We start from the raw sequence: 13711 nt of genomic DNA, 5'->3' as shown, positions 1-13711 counted from the left end.
CTCCAGAACCCCTAACGATGGGGCCATAAATTTCATAATTTTGGTAAAGGACTTATTGTATGTTATAATTATGTCAACAGTTTGACTGCTTGTTGTCCAGGAGTAGAGAAGAAGATTTTTGAAAATTAATTTTGATGGTTTTGACCCCACCCCCTAAGCCCCAGGGGGACAGGTACCATGAAATTCAAAATTTTTGTCCCCCCCCCCTTTGCCCAAAGATGTTCTATACCAAATTATGATGAAATTGGTTCAGCAGTTCTATAGAGAAAAAGCTGAAAATGTTCAAAAGATTACAACCGATGGACGACGCACGCCGAAGGACGAAGACAGATTGCAGTAAAATTAACATACTCAATTGCAAAATCAACAGGCTGTGTTGCAAAACGAACGATTACCGATGCAAAACTAACGGCTTAAAATAATAAAATAAAACCAACAGTCTCGATTGCAAAATCAAAAGACTCCGTTGCAAAACGAACGATCAGCGATGCAAAACAGTCATTCACTGAATTGACGCTGGATAATACAAAAAAAGTCATTAACTTAATTAATGCTAGATGGCGCGAGTCTGTAAATTCCAGAAGGTGTTGCACAATGCACGATGTTGTCATGTATCCAGAAAACGATATATATTTTTCTTTTTATTCCTGAATTTTCTCATCCTGTCAATGTTTGTTGAACTTTAATTTTGTAGGAAAAATTCTCACCTACCTATCGACTTCACTTTGGTCCCATCGGGACCTTATGCTGCCCCCCTCCCCCCTTTGCGGTTTATGCTTCTGCATTGATCGACCCCAAGCTACGCCACTGCCATCTGTTAAAACCACGTAACCCAGATTTATAAAGTAATACTCAACAGTAATACCCAGTAATACTCTATATCCATCTGTAAAAAAAACTTAACAAAGTTTTTACATTAAATTCATACTTCTTTAATATTTCATTAATGTAATTGAAATACAAATGTAGAAACATCTTTTCTAGCTTGAACAGGAGCATGGTTCTTCCTTAAACTCTTATTACATCCTAAGAAGCACTAGCCAGTTCAACTTTTGGAATATGATTGATGGTGTCCTGTAGATATACAATAGGGTTTTTGTTTTCATTCTGAGGGCCAATTGGGGATTGAAGAAGGTTTTTCCTGCAAGTTAAGCCTTGTTCCAAAATCCCTATTAGATCTTATGCAGTTGTAGACTTGGCGTCTTCTGTATTATAATTTGTGGTGACCCGTAGATGTGCAATAAAACTGAGGTATTTTCAATTTCATCTGGGAAGCCAGTTAGTGGCCGAAAAACGACAATTTCCCACCAAAAAATGTGTTCCCAGAACTCCTCTAACAGTTATCTTTCGGAATGTAATTGGTGATTTCCTGTAGATGTGCAATGAGGTTTCGGAATTTTTTTTGTAACAAGGAGGGGTCGAATTTAAAAAAAAAAACTTTTTAGCTCTTTTGAGCCAAAGGCTCAAAGAGCTAATGCTATGGCCATTTGTGCGGTGTGCGTAAACTTTTTAGAATATGGGCCATAGCTCAAGAACCCCTTGGCCAATTATTGTCAAATTTGTCACAGGTTATCCTTGGCCCAAGGGCACCCGTTTATACTAAAACTAGGGATGTGACCCTTAAACAAGGGGAGATAATTAGGAAAATAGAAACAAAAGTACTGGTTGCTTAAAAATCTTCTCAAGTACCACTGGGCAGAGTATCACGAAACTTACACAAAAGGATGATGATATGTTGTAGATTAAAATTGGACGGGAATTTACCCTGGGGCAAAGGGCATGGTCTCAAGGTCACTTCAAAGTTGACCAAAAATTACATTTTATTAAAATGTTGATATTTTGCTTACTAAGGACTAGGATCATCAAATCTTGTCAGTTGAGGCATCTAAGGACCTCATATCATGTTGACTCAAAAGTAGGTCATGGTGACCTACTTTTTAAATTTTGCGGCCATTCTTTTTCAATATGATTTAGAGGCATGTTTTGAACAATTTAAGGCCTATGATTTTCAAACTTTGTCATTTGATGTATCTTGTCATTCTCTGAGGACCCAAGATGCATCAACTTAGTTTGATGAATCATCAAACTTTGTCAGTTGATGCATCCTGGGTCTTCGGAGTAGGTCGACTGAAAAGTAGGTCACTGTGACTTACTTTTGAAAATTTATGGCTTTAATTAAATATTTCGGGTACTAATTGGCTTAGAATCATCAAACTTTGTCAGTTGATGCATCTTGGGTCAGCAAAGTTAGTCGACTGAAAAGGGGGTCCTGTGATCTATTTTTGAAATTTTATGGCTTTATTTAAATATATCAGGTACTTATTGGCTTAGAAATATCAAACTTGGTCAGTTGATGCATCTTGGGTCCTCAAAGTTATGTCATCTGAAAAGTAGGTCACTGTGACCTACTTTTGAAATTTTATGGTTATAATTTTAAAACTTTTTTAGGTATTACTTGACTTAGAATCATCAAACTAAGTTGATGCATCTTGGGTCCTCAGAGAATGACAAGTGATAAGTAGGTCACCATAACCAACTCTCAGGTACTAACTGGCTTAGAATCATCTTGGGCTCTCAGAGTGTTTCATCTAAAATGTAGGTCATGATGACCTACCTTTGGAATTTCAAGGGTTTATCTAAATATACAGGATATTTGAGGCTTCAAATAGCAGTGATAGGTTGTACAGTTTATCAGAAGAGCGATTCAAGGCCCTTGGGCCTCTTGTTTTTATTTACTTGTATTTTTACACAAAAATCTTTCTTCCGCAACTTCCTTTTAAACAGAGTTCATGCTTCGTTAAATCTTAACAATTTCAGACTGGTTATGGATTCATGATTATAAAAATACATTTACTAACAAAAGAGGCATCCGGACCACATGATCACCTGAACATTTTAAGCTCAATTTGATATATACATTGTATTTATGTATATTTATTAAATTAGTTTGAAATAATAAATTTGTTATTTGTAATAACAAATAAGTAATTTTAACTAGAAACTCGTTGCGAGCAACGAGAGGTCTTCCGTCCGAATAACCATCCTTATATTAACTAATTAAGTGATATTCTTTGCATGAAAAATTACATTTATATGTGCTCGTGGTAAAGATCACCTATAAATATATCTTCTAAAAATACCAGGATATTAAAGATTTTTTCATTTTATAAAAAAAATATTGAAACAGTGGAGAATTTAGACAGAAAAAAGTCAACATCAATTATAAAGATGAAAATGTAAATTTAGGCTTAAAAACGAAAAAAAATCGGACATAGTCGGGATTGAACCCAGATCGCCTGCGTGAAAAATTAATATGGAAACCACTCTACCAGCGCAATGTAATCCAACCAGCATCGATGTTTATTTGCACTCATTGCCCGAAGTAAAGAGCGTCAGGCAGATTAATATTTTCATAGTACGGAGTTATAGGATATTAGCTAACCAGCTAAAATTTGTGCAAGAAGATTCACATCGGAATTTGTTACTTGAGTTTTAAAAATAACTGTTAGCAGAAGTAACAAGCATTCTGAGAGTATTGCATTAGCAATACTAGTCCCCTACCGGCAAGTGTAATCTGGTTCCCGTTAAGAATTGAAAATGCCATTATTCCGTCAAATATCAAAGAAGCGGGACGAAATGCAAACTTGATCTGTAACTCATCAAGATAAACTCACATACCAAAAATCAGCTCAATATCTGCAAGCGTTTGGGAAAAAATTGCGGAAAAACAAGTGGGACAAACTGACAGACAGAGGGACAGACAGGCAGACAGACAGACAGGCAGACGGACGGACGGACTCAGAGGAAACCTATAGTCCCCTCCGGTTTCACCGGTAGGGGACTAATAATCTGTTATTGATGAAAACTATTGATGTGTTTACTTCCTTTATTCTTTATGCATTCAATTTTTGATTCCATTCAATTCCAAACAATTATGTCCATGTACCGGTAATCCTTTTCTGCACTTCTATACTACTGCATGAGTCCATTTGTCTAATATGAAAGGCTTGACACGATACATTATTTCGAGCCAAATCTTTGCGCCTTTTCTTGGACAAACTTGACTCTCTCCGTGAACTCCGACCTGCTCTTTGGAGTTTACAAAGACAGCCGCCCTTTTAGACCACCGTTTCAAATTTAGAAATGTGGTAATCTAAAACTATTGATGTTTTTACTTCCTTTATTAGTCCCCTACCGGTGAAACCGGAGGGGACTATAAGTTTCCACTGAGTTCTGTCCGTCTGTCTGCCTGTCCCTCTGTCTGTCTGTCAGTCTGTCCCACTTGGTTTTCCGCACTTTTTTTCTTAACGCTTGCAGATATTGAGCTGATTTTTCGTATGTGAGTGTATCTTGATGAGTTACAGACCAAGTTTGCATTTCGTTCCGCTTCATTGATTTTTGATGGAATTACGACCTTTTCAATTTTTCAGGGTTTTCCGCAATTTTTTTTCTAAACGCTTGCAGACATTGAGCTGAGTTTTGATATGTGACTTTACCTTGATGAGTTATAGATCAAGTCTGCATTTCGTTCCGCTTCATTGATTTTTGTCGGAATTATGGCATTTTCAATTTTCAAGGGGAACCAGATTACACTTCCCGGTAGGGGACTAGTATTGCTAAAGCAATACTCTCAGAATGCTCGTTCTTTATGCATTCCTTTTTTTTATTCCATTCAATTCCAAAGAGACATGTCCGTGTAATATTTTCTGCGTTTTTATACTACTGCATCAGTCCATTTGTCTACTATGAAAGGCGGGACACGTTACATTATTTCGCGCCAAATATCATGAGTATATCTTGGCACCTTTTCTTTGGCAAGCTCGGCTGTCTCCCTAAACTCTGACCTGCTTGTTGGAGTTTACAAAGACAGCCGCCATTTTGGACCACCGCTTCAAATTTAGAAATGCGCATATCTAGAGTATGGATTTATCAATTTTCAAACAAATTATACATTAGGCATTTTGCAGGAAGTATCTTTTAACCTTCTAAATATTATAAAAGATATTGAAAAACAAAAAAGTTTTTTAAAAAAAATCAACCTTTTAAATTCACTTCCGGTAGCGACCGGAAGTACTGACGACAAAAGAAAAGGTGATTCCGCATATCTAAATGTCATAATCTATCATCTCTAACAAATCCCCAGTTCATATATCTTAAGCCATTTTGAAAAAAGGGGGGCGGGGGAAAAATTTCATTTTAAAATCAGAAAACTGTCAATAACTTGGAACCGGAAGCGAGTTTTCCAAATTTCCCTTCTGATGAGCAAAGTCCATTTGATGACGCAAAATTCCTGAAAGTTTCACTTAAAACCACTGTACAGTTTTCGAGAAATTGCCTGCACAAAATTTTGGGAAAAAATAATAATAACTAGATACTCATTGCGAGCAACAAGGTCTTCCGTCAAATAACCATCCTTATATGTGCAACGAGTAGGTCTTCCGTTAGATTTCTGATAAGATCTTGATTGGGAAAGTTTGATTGATAAAACAAAGTAAATAAACTTTAAATTAAAAAAAGTATTTCAATCAATTCTTCAAAATATGTTAAGCTACAAATAAAAGAGCGAAATCTATCAATTTCAACAACTTCCGGTCTTTTCATTCACTTCCGGTATGACTGGAATTACTCAAAATGACTTTTTAACTTCTCACTGAATGTGAAGGAATCATCCCTCAAAGTTTCGAGGAAAAATGAGCATTTTTTCGACTACTTCCGGTTTGGAAGAAATAACTTTCAGTGGAAATAATATGACTCGAAACAGTCTATTTGCCTCTATTATGAACATTTTAAAAAAAAATTGCATATTTTTAAACTACTTCCGGTGGACAACGGACAGCACGGCAACAAAAACCAAACAGGAGATTCAAATCTACGAGTCACAATCTATCATCCCTGAATGTTTCAAGACTCAATCTTAAAGCGTTTTTTGAGAACACTGGCGGACAAAATGCAACTTTAAAAACAGAAAATTGGTCGTATCTCACGACCGGAAGTGACGACGGCAAAATCAAAAAAGGGGCCCTAAGTTCACATGATTTACCACCATTGCTGAAAACTTCATGAAAATCTACTGAGGCGTTCTCGAGAAATCGCCAGCACAAAATCGGTAAGAAAAAAAATTAATAATAGTGGAAAAGAAACAACAGAATCAGTAGAAGGTCTTTCGTTGGAAATGAAAGACCTTAATAGTGGAAAAGAAACCGGAAGACGGAAGACCTTAATAACTAGAAACTCATTGCGAGCAATGAGAGGTCTTCCGTCTGATTGACCAACCTTATCTACCCTTATACGTATATATGATATTGTTGTGTGGCAATCATTTTTTACAGTCTTCTCTTTAGAAATGTTTTAGAATCCATCCGCGGATTTGACACAAAACCGGCCCCAAGACCATAAACTGAGAACAGACTTAAGTCAAAATTTCAAATCAATATAACTTTTGAAATTATTTTGATAATGGAAAAAAAATCATCATATGTTTACATTGGAATATTAAACAAACCTGCAGATTTTTAAGTATGCATGTTGAAGGAAACACTCGACCATAGTCGAATTAATCGATGCATTTCACAATTCGGCCCGAAGTTCGTTCGGTCTGGTGTTTTTTTCGGACCGTTGCAGTTTCGGCCTAGCATACCTAGTCCTTTCGGCCTAAGGTACATGTAACTTAATGACAAAAACTTATATAGATATATTGGTGATGATAACAAAGGTTTATTAAATTCATTTGTACTAGATGAAATCCCGCGCAAGCGAGGGGAATGGAATTTATGACACTACCGACAGAAAATATATTGTAGTTTCTACTGACAACCTACAGGCTTATAGTATGAAGAAATCCTTTGTTCAGAATCCCGCATGAAGTAGATGTACGTCTTCCCCCCCCCCCCTTAATTTTTTGTAAAAACTTGAAAAATAGCAATTTCATTAATTGACGTCTATTGTGAAACCTGTCATAATATGTTATGGATATTGTGCTTCAGATGCTCTTATTTCATATCCGTCAAGGATAGAAGCAGCGAGTATGCACATTTTACTGATAAATTGATTCTTTTTTTTTGGGGGGGGGGAGGTAAAAATTAACAGGTACTTGGGTCTTGGTTTATAAGCTTATTGATATGTAAAAAATGCACTTTACTTATTTTTTTAACATATCAATAAGGTACATACATATTTATAAACCAAGACCGAAGTACCTGTGTAAAAATTAGCTTTTAACGCCTTATGAATAGGCCGAGTATTTGATACAAAAGACTGTATTCAGCTTTAAGGTATTTTAACAATACCTTATAAATTAATTTTCTCTTTTCATGTAAGTAAGTTTATTACGAAGTACAAATTGTACTTCGGGTTCGTTGCCACGATGCTCTCAATAAGGAATATATATACAAATTTTACCGATTAATTTATTAGAAAAACCTACTACATATATGTAATAGTCCTTCGATATATAAATATATTCACAGCTTGTATAGTGTTATCAATGATTTACCATTATTTTAATGACCATTCACACAAAAGATTTTATTTTATGTTCATGCAGCTATAATCCCCTTGCTTTTCTTTTTAACATCGGACTCGATACTATATGATGTTCTAGAAGCTTCCGTCAATATTAAGATCGGTGAATGACGAAAATAATTTGCACATTTCCCTTTTTAATCGCTTATCACAACTTATTTCTTTTATATCATTTAAATCAAGTTTTGATTAAAAAATTCTGTGATGGCGTTTTATGAAATAAATAAACGATTGCTTGTTGTCATTTTCATAAAAAATTGCCAGTAACTTAGATCCGCCAACCGGAAACCCCACCGTACTCACGTTTCTGCTATTTCGAATTCATGACTGTTTATAGAAAATGAAAGTAAACTTTTAATTAATGTACAATACTTACTATGCGAGTGAAATCTAAATACAGTTTACGGACATCATCTTGTGTATAGTATATTGTTAGAGGATTACAATGAAGCGCATTGAAGTGGTAAAATTCTCAGTTTGAATGGAAAGTTTTGAGCTTCCTTTAGAACGTTGATTGTCATATAATGACACGCCTATTTCTTTAGAAAGGAAAAACAACGCTCAAATGGTTCATTCGAATACCGGTAGAACAGGTTTTCCATAAATATAATAGCCAATCAAATTGACAGTGTACATAAACACCAAGTAAACACGTGTTCGACCGATACATGTGTTGTGGTAACTCCGGTAAACAGGATAAATTCATAATTATGTACATGTCCGTTGCAATACGTGTTTTACAGAAGCGGGGTGTCTCTCTTCTAACTTCTATCTCCATTTCAGTGTAATTCATGTTACTTTTTGCAGAGAGTGGGGTTACCAAAAACATTACGACGAATATTTCTTTCTCATTTCTAAAGAAATAGGCGTGTCATTCTGTAGCGATTGACGTGCGATAAGAAACACCCAAACTTTCCACTCAAACGAAAAATTTTACCACGCCAATGCGCTTCATTGTAAGTAAGAACTCTGGTGCACCTGTTTCGGAGTTTATTTGCAAAATTTATTAATTTATAAGTACAGATTGTCGTTTTTTGTTGAAGAGAAAGTTGATCAAGCGATCAACTCAAGAGTCCATCACACATATTTTTCAAACTAATTAAAGTCATAACCACTATGCCGGATAATTCTGCCACTTCCAAAGTGGCAAATTAGCGCCCGCCAAACTCTTAGTTTCAATAAAATCCATATATACCATGTGGTAGACCATCACTTACAGAGTTCAAAACTACCTTTGTTACAGGTGAATCTCACCTGTCAGGTGATATAATCACATTTAAAAAGAAAAATCCCATGGGAAAAATAAAGTTCCTGTAGGAAAATTAAAATTCCTAAGGGATATTATCAAAATCCTATGGGATTCAATCATTTCCTGCAGGATATTTCAGAATTCCTGCAGGAAATTAATTTACCAAGGGAGAATTTTATTTCCTAGGGGAATTAACCTTCCTATAGGAGAAAGAAAAATCCTGTAGGAGGACTTAAGTCCTACAGGAAAAAAATTTCTCCTAAGGGAATTTTGTTCTCCCTTAGGAAAATAATTTCCCTTAGAATAAAAATTCCCTTAGGAATTTTTAAATTACTCCTATGGAATTTTTAATATGTGCTATTTTACTTCTCAGATTGATAATATTGAAAAAAAAATCCCTTAGAAATTTATAATATTACTCCCTGTCCATATGATTTTCTTTTCTTATATCCATTTGATAATGTTGTATGAACTGTATTTTCTTCCCATGTGTGTGTGAATGAATGTGTGTGTATGTGTTTGTTCATTCATTTTTTAATTAGGAATGTAAAATAAATTTTCCACTATCTCTCCACTATCTCGAAAATCTGATTGATTTCACCATCACACGTACGCGTTTTTCTGTAACTAAACCAAAAACTAAAAGAATTTATGAATATTAAATTTCCATCATTGGTGCTATTCTGAAGCATATAACCTTAATTCTCATAAACAAAGATGAATCTCTATAGTTAAATTTCAACAAAAAAAAGAAAGAAAGAAAGGAAGAACGGAAATATCACTTTTTTCAAAGCAACAGCAGATGTACTTGACTTGATATATGACCTAGAGTAAGACCATTACATGTCTAATAGTTCACGAAACAATTTACTCAAGTTTGAAGAAATTTCTGTCAAAGTTTTAAGTGTTATATAGTCAATATAAATTTTCTTATCTCAATGACCTTGACCTTTGTCTGAAATATGATTTTGGGTAAATATCAATGACACTATACATGTTTATATCATAATCAGCAACATACTAAAATTTGACTTCATTTCGACTTCATTCCTATCAAGGATTGGAGAGTTATGGCCGAAAAACAAGTCCTGACAGACAAGGACACAGACAAAACTGGTGGAAAAACCAACAAACCAACAAACATGCCAAAACCTGAGTCTCGATCTCCCTTGGGGAGAAAAAAATAAGAGGAATAAATTTCATTATATCGCCTCCCTTTCCATACACCACATAAAATTTTGAATTAGTATAATTACTTTTGAAAGATTGAGTAATGTGTTGTCTTCTCTTCCAAAATTCAATCAGCACACTTGACAAGTACACGTACAAGCATAATTCATCAATTTATCAAGTTGGAATGTTCAAGGTTCACAAACTACAAACAATAGCCTGTAAATATCCTCCAAATATCTATTGGTTTTCTTGTACAATTGCAGAAATAAATCATACAATTATCTCCAGCAAAATGTCCTCATTGACCGTTTCAGGTAATTTTTGTCCACTTTCTGTTTCAGCTTGCAAGCAATCAGCCTGATGCTAATACTTACATTTAAACAAAAGTCGCTTTAGTCTATAATGACCGCAGGATATTGACATACTGGTGATGTTAATGGAGTAATTCACACATGCTAAATCAAACAGAATGATTTAAAACTTGCATGAATTAACCCTTGTAAAACCAATTTTCTTTCCTTTCAATTCTTGCAGTCTAAGCACAGGGGCTTGTCACGAAATATTTACCTTCTCTTCATAAAGTTACCCTTACTATAAAAATAGTAGGGGTAACTTTATTAAGAGAAGGTAAATATTTCGTGACAGCCCCTGTGGTCTAAATTTAAGGCGCTCTACGGACTTGGATGAAAGCGTACACTAAAAGTTAAAACTCGTTAAAACATTCCGGCAAACTCACTTTTTCCGCTTGTCGGTAAGGCCCGATAAGTTGCGATTGCAAAAACTTTTTTTTGGCAAAAATTTCGGTTGAAATTAGGATAATATGTAAGACTTAACAATTGCTTAAAATGTATTTAGATTTATCAAGTAACAAAGCTAGATTAAAATATGCTTATAGAAACAACTGGGATATGGGGTAAAAGGAACTTGTGTCAATGGTTTTGTATAATGTCATACATGTAAATGGTATTTTTTTTAAGTTTTATGTTTTGTTATTCATTATTATTATTATGTCGCTCCGAACGAAGTCGGGCGACATATTGCTATTGTACGCCTAAAAACATTGTCCGGGAATTTTCTCGCAGATGGCTCGGATAATCTTCCTGAAACTTTCCACAAAAGACGATCACTAGTTGAACTTGTGCAGTGCAGACTTTCAGTTTCAAAATGGCTATCGTTGCCATGGAAACGTGCGAAAAGTGACGAATTTTGTCCGGGAGTGTTCTCTCTGGTCCCTTGAACATTCATCATGAAATTTTATAGAAATGATGATCAGTAATTGTAGTTGTGCGATTCGCATTTAAAATTTTCAGATTGCCAATTGTTGCCATGGAAACAGAAGAAAAGTGAAAATTCTTTAACTTTGATTTTCTCAGTAACTGCTTAAGCAATCATTTTGAAACTTTAATAGATGATTCCTTGCATTGTTTCAAAGTGATTTCTATTTCAAAAAAAACTTGGAATTGGCCGCACACAGTTACCATAGAAAGAAAACAGAAAAAAGGTATTATGCTCAAATATGTTCTCAGAGGTGGCTTGGGCAATCTTGATGAAACTTTACAGAAATTATAATTAGAAACTCTAGGTGTGCAGTCAACATTCAATTTTTTTCTAAATTCCTAACTTTGCCATGGAAACGGACGAAAAGTGAAAATTCTTTAATTTCTATTTTTTCTAAGCAAGTACGCATGCAAACTTTTGGAAACTTTAAAGGTTTATTCCTTCTACTGGATCAAATTGTTTTCCACAAAAAAATTGGATTAGGCCCATCGCTTCTGCTACCGGAACGAAGTCGTATTTTGGTTCACCTTAGTTTTGTACTCGAGCGTTCCCGTAGATGGCTTTCAAAATCTTCATAAAACCTTACAGAAATAATAATCACCAACCCTAGTTGTGCATGGGATATTTTATTTTTTCAAAAGTTTGTCGCTGACGCCAGGTAAAGAACAAATGATTAAGTCGCGGTCACGTGACCATTGTATTCTATCAGAAGTTTCTTTTAATCAAAGTTCTGAAAGGACTGATACGAGTTGATGGTTGTCAAAGCTTAGCTAATGGGTATTGCTTTAGTGATAAAAAAATGAAATGTCTATTTAGAAACAGAAATTTAAATTTCCATTTGATTTCTGATGTCAATTTCATGACATGATGCAATGTATTTTAAAATCCAATTAACAGATAATACTTTATGAAATTATAAGAAAACGATATTTCTTTCTTTTTACAGTATAATTATACAAGTTATACATTTATTAAGCATTGCTACCTTATTTTAAGAAATGAAATGAACTTGCACAACTATCATAAAATATATTAAAACCACAATGTTTCACATTCCTTATAGTGTATGCAGCAAGTATGTTTTTGATAAGTGTCGTTTTTCTCTGATATTTTTTTTTCTTGAGTAATGCTTTATTTTCACATGCAGTTTTCAAATAAAATCCTGTTAATTATTAAATGTAAAGTCAAAAAAGTTATTGTACATTTTTACTACCCTCCCCCTTACACACACACACCCTCACCCTCACACACACACACACCCTCATACACACACACACACACACACACACACACACACACACACACACACGCCTCACCCAGAATAACAACATAAAATATTTCTCTTAACCCGAAATCAACCTCAGATCAACTTTAAATCTACTAAAGACCCAAAATAAATTTTAATGAAAATGTGCTTGCTTTTGACTCAATTAGTTAATCGCCGAATTTCTGTACTGATGAACAGAGATGTAAAATTTAGTTTTTGTAAATCAAGTTTCCCTAATATATTAGTTTATATTCCGCTGCCGTGATGCTTTTTCTGTTGCGTATGTGTAAATCATCTTATTTACGATTACTTCATCTTAATATAAACCACCTGTTTTAGTTAAATTATTTGTGGTATCAGTAGTGACTAAAAACTAGCGATATTATTCCTTCAGTACAATTTAATTCTCCGTATATGTTAGTGTTAGTTACATGTATAAACATCTGTGTTCTGATGTATCTCATGTTCACCAATCAGAAATAAAACAAAAAAGAGGTTTTTTGAGGAAATCAAAATTATTATGAATCTAACAGAATAATACACATTTAGACCATTTCTAATAAAGCCAGATCGGGGCGACATACGCTATTGCTTGCAACAGCAGACTTTCTAGTTACTAATTAAGGTCTTCCGTCTCCACGGAAGACCTTATAGTGATTCTATTGTTTCTTATTAAGGTCTTCCGTCTCCACGGAAGACCTTATAGTGATTCTATTGTTTCTTATTAAGGTCTTCCGTTTCAGTCGGAAGACCTTATAGTGATTCTACTGTTTCTTCTTTTTCTTTTTATTATTATTTTTTCCCCTTTTCTTTTCGGACGATTCCTCAGAGATGGCTGGACGGATTTTCTTGAAATTTTCAGGGATAACAGAGAATGAAAATACCTACAAATGTGTCTTTGATTTTTTCAAAATTCACTTCCGGTCGTCAGATATGTCCGATTTCCGTTTTTTTCAGAAATATTTTGTCCGAGTCATATCTCAGAAACGGTAAGAGATTAAGACACCAAACTTATTTGAGTGATAGATCTTGAGGAGTAGGCAAATCCATTTGGGTTAAGAGCGTCAGCCGTCACTTCCGGTCGTCACAGGAAGTGATCAAAGAAATCGAAAATTTCAACTTTTCTTTTTTTGAATCTTTTTTGGCATCACATTATTGCCTCTTATTTGTAGTTTCGAAATATGTTGGTCCCACCGGAAACAAAAACGTCAACTTCCGGCTAT

The sequence above is a fragment of the Saccostrea echinata genome, unplaced genomic scaffold, assembly GCF_033153115.1.
Source record: "Saccostrea echinata isolate AGI-Se365-2 ecotype Australia unplaced genomic scaffold, CSIRO_AGI_Sech_v1 ptg000004l, whole genome shotgun sequence".
NCBI lineage: Eukaryota > Metazoa > Mollusca > Bivalvia > Ostreida > Ostreidae > Saccostrea > Saccostrea echinata.
The sequence above is the reverse complement of the archived record's forward strand: the minus strand, read 5'-3'. Positions refer to the sequence as shown.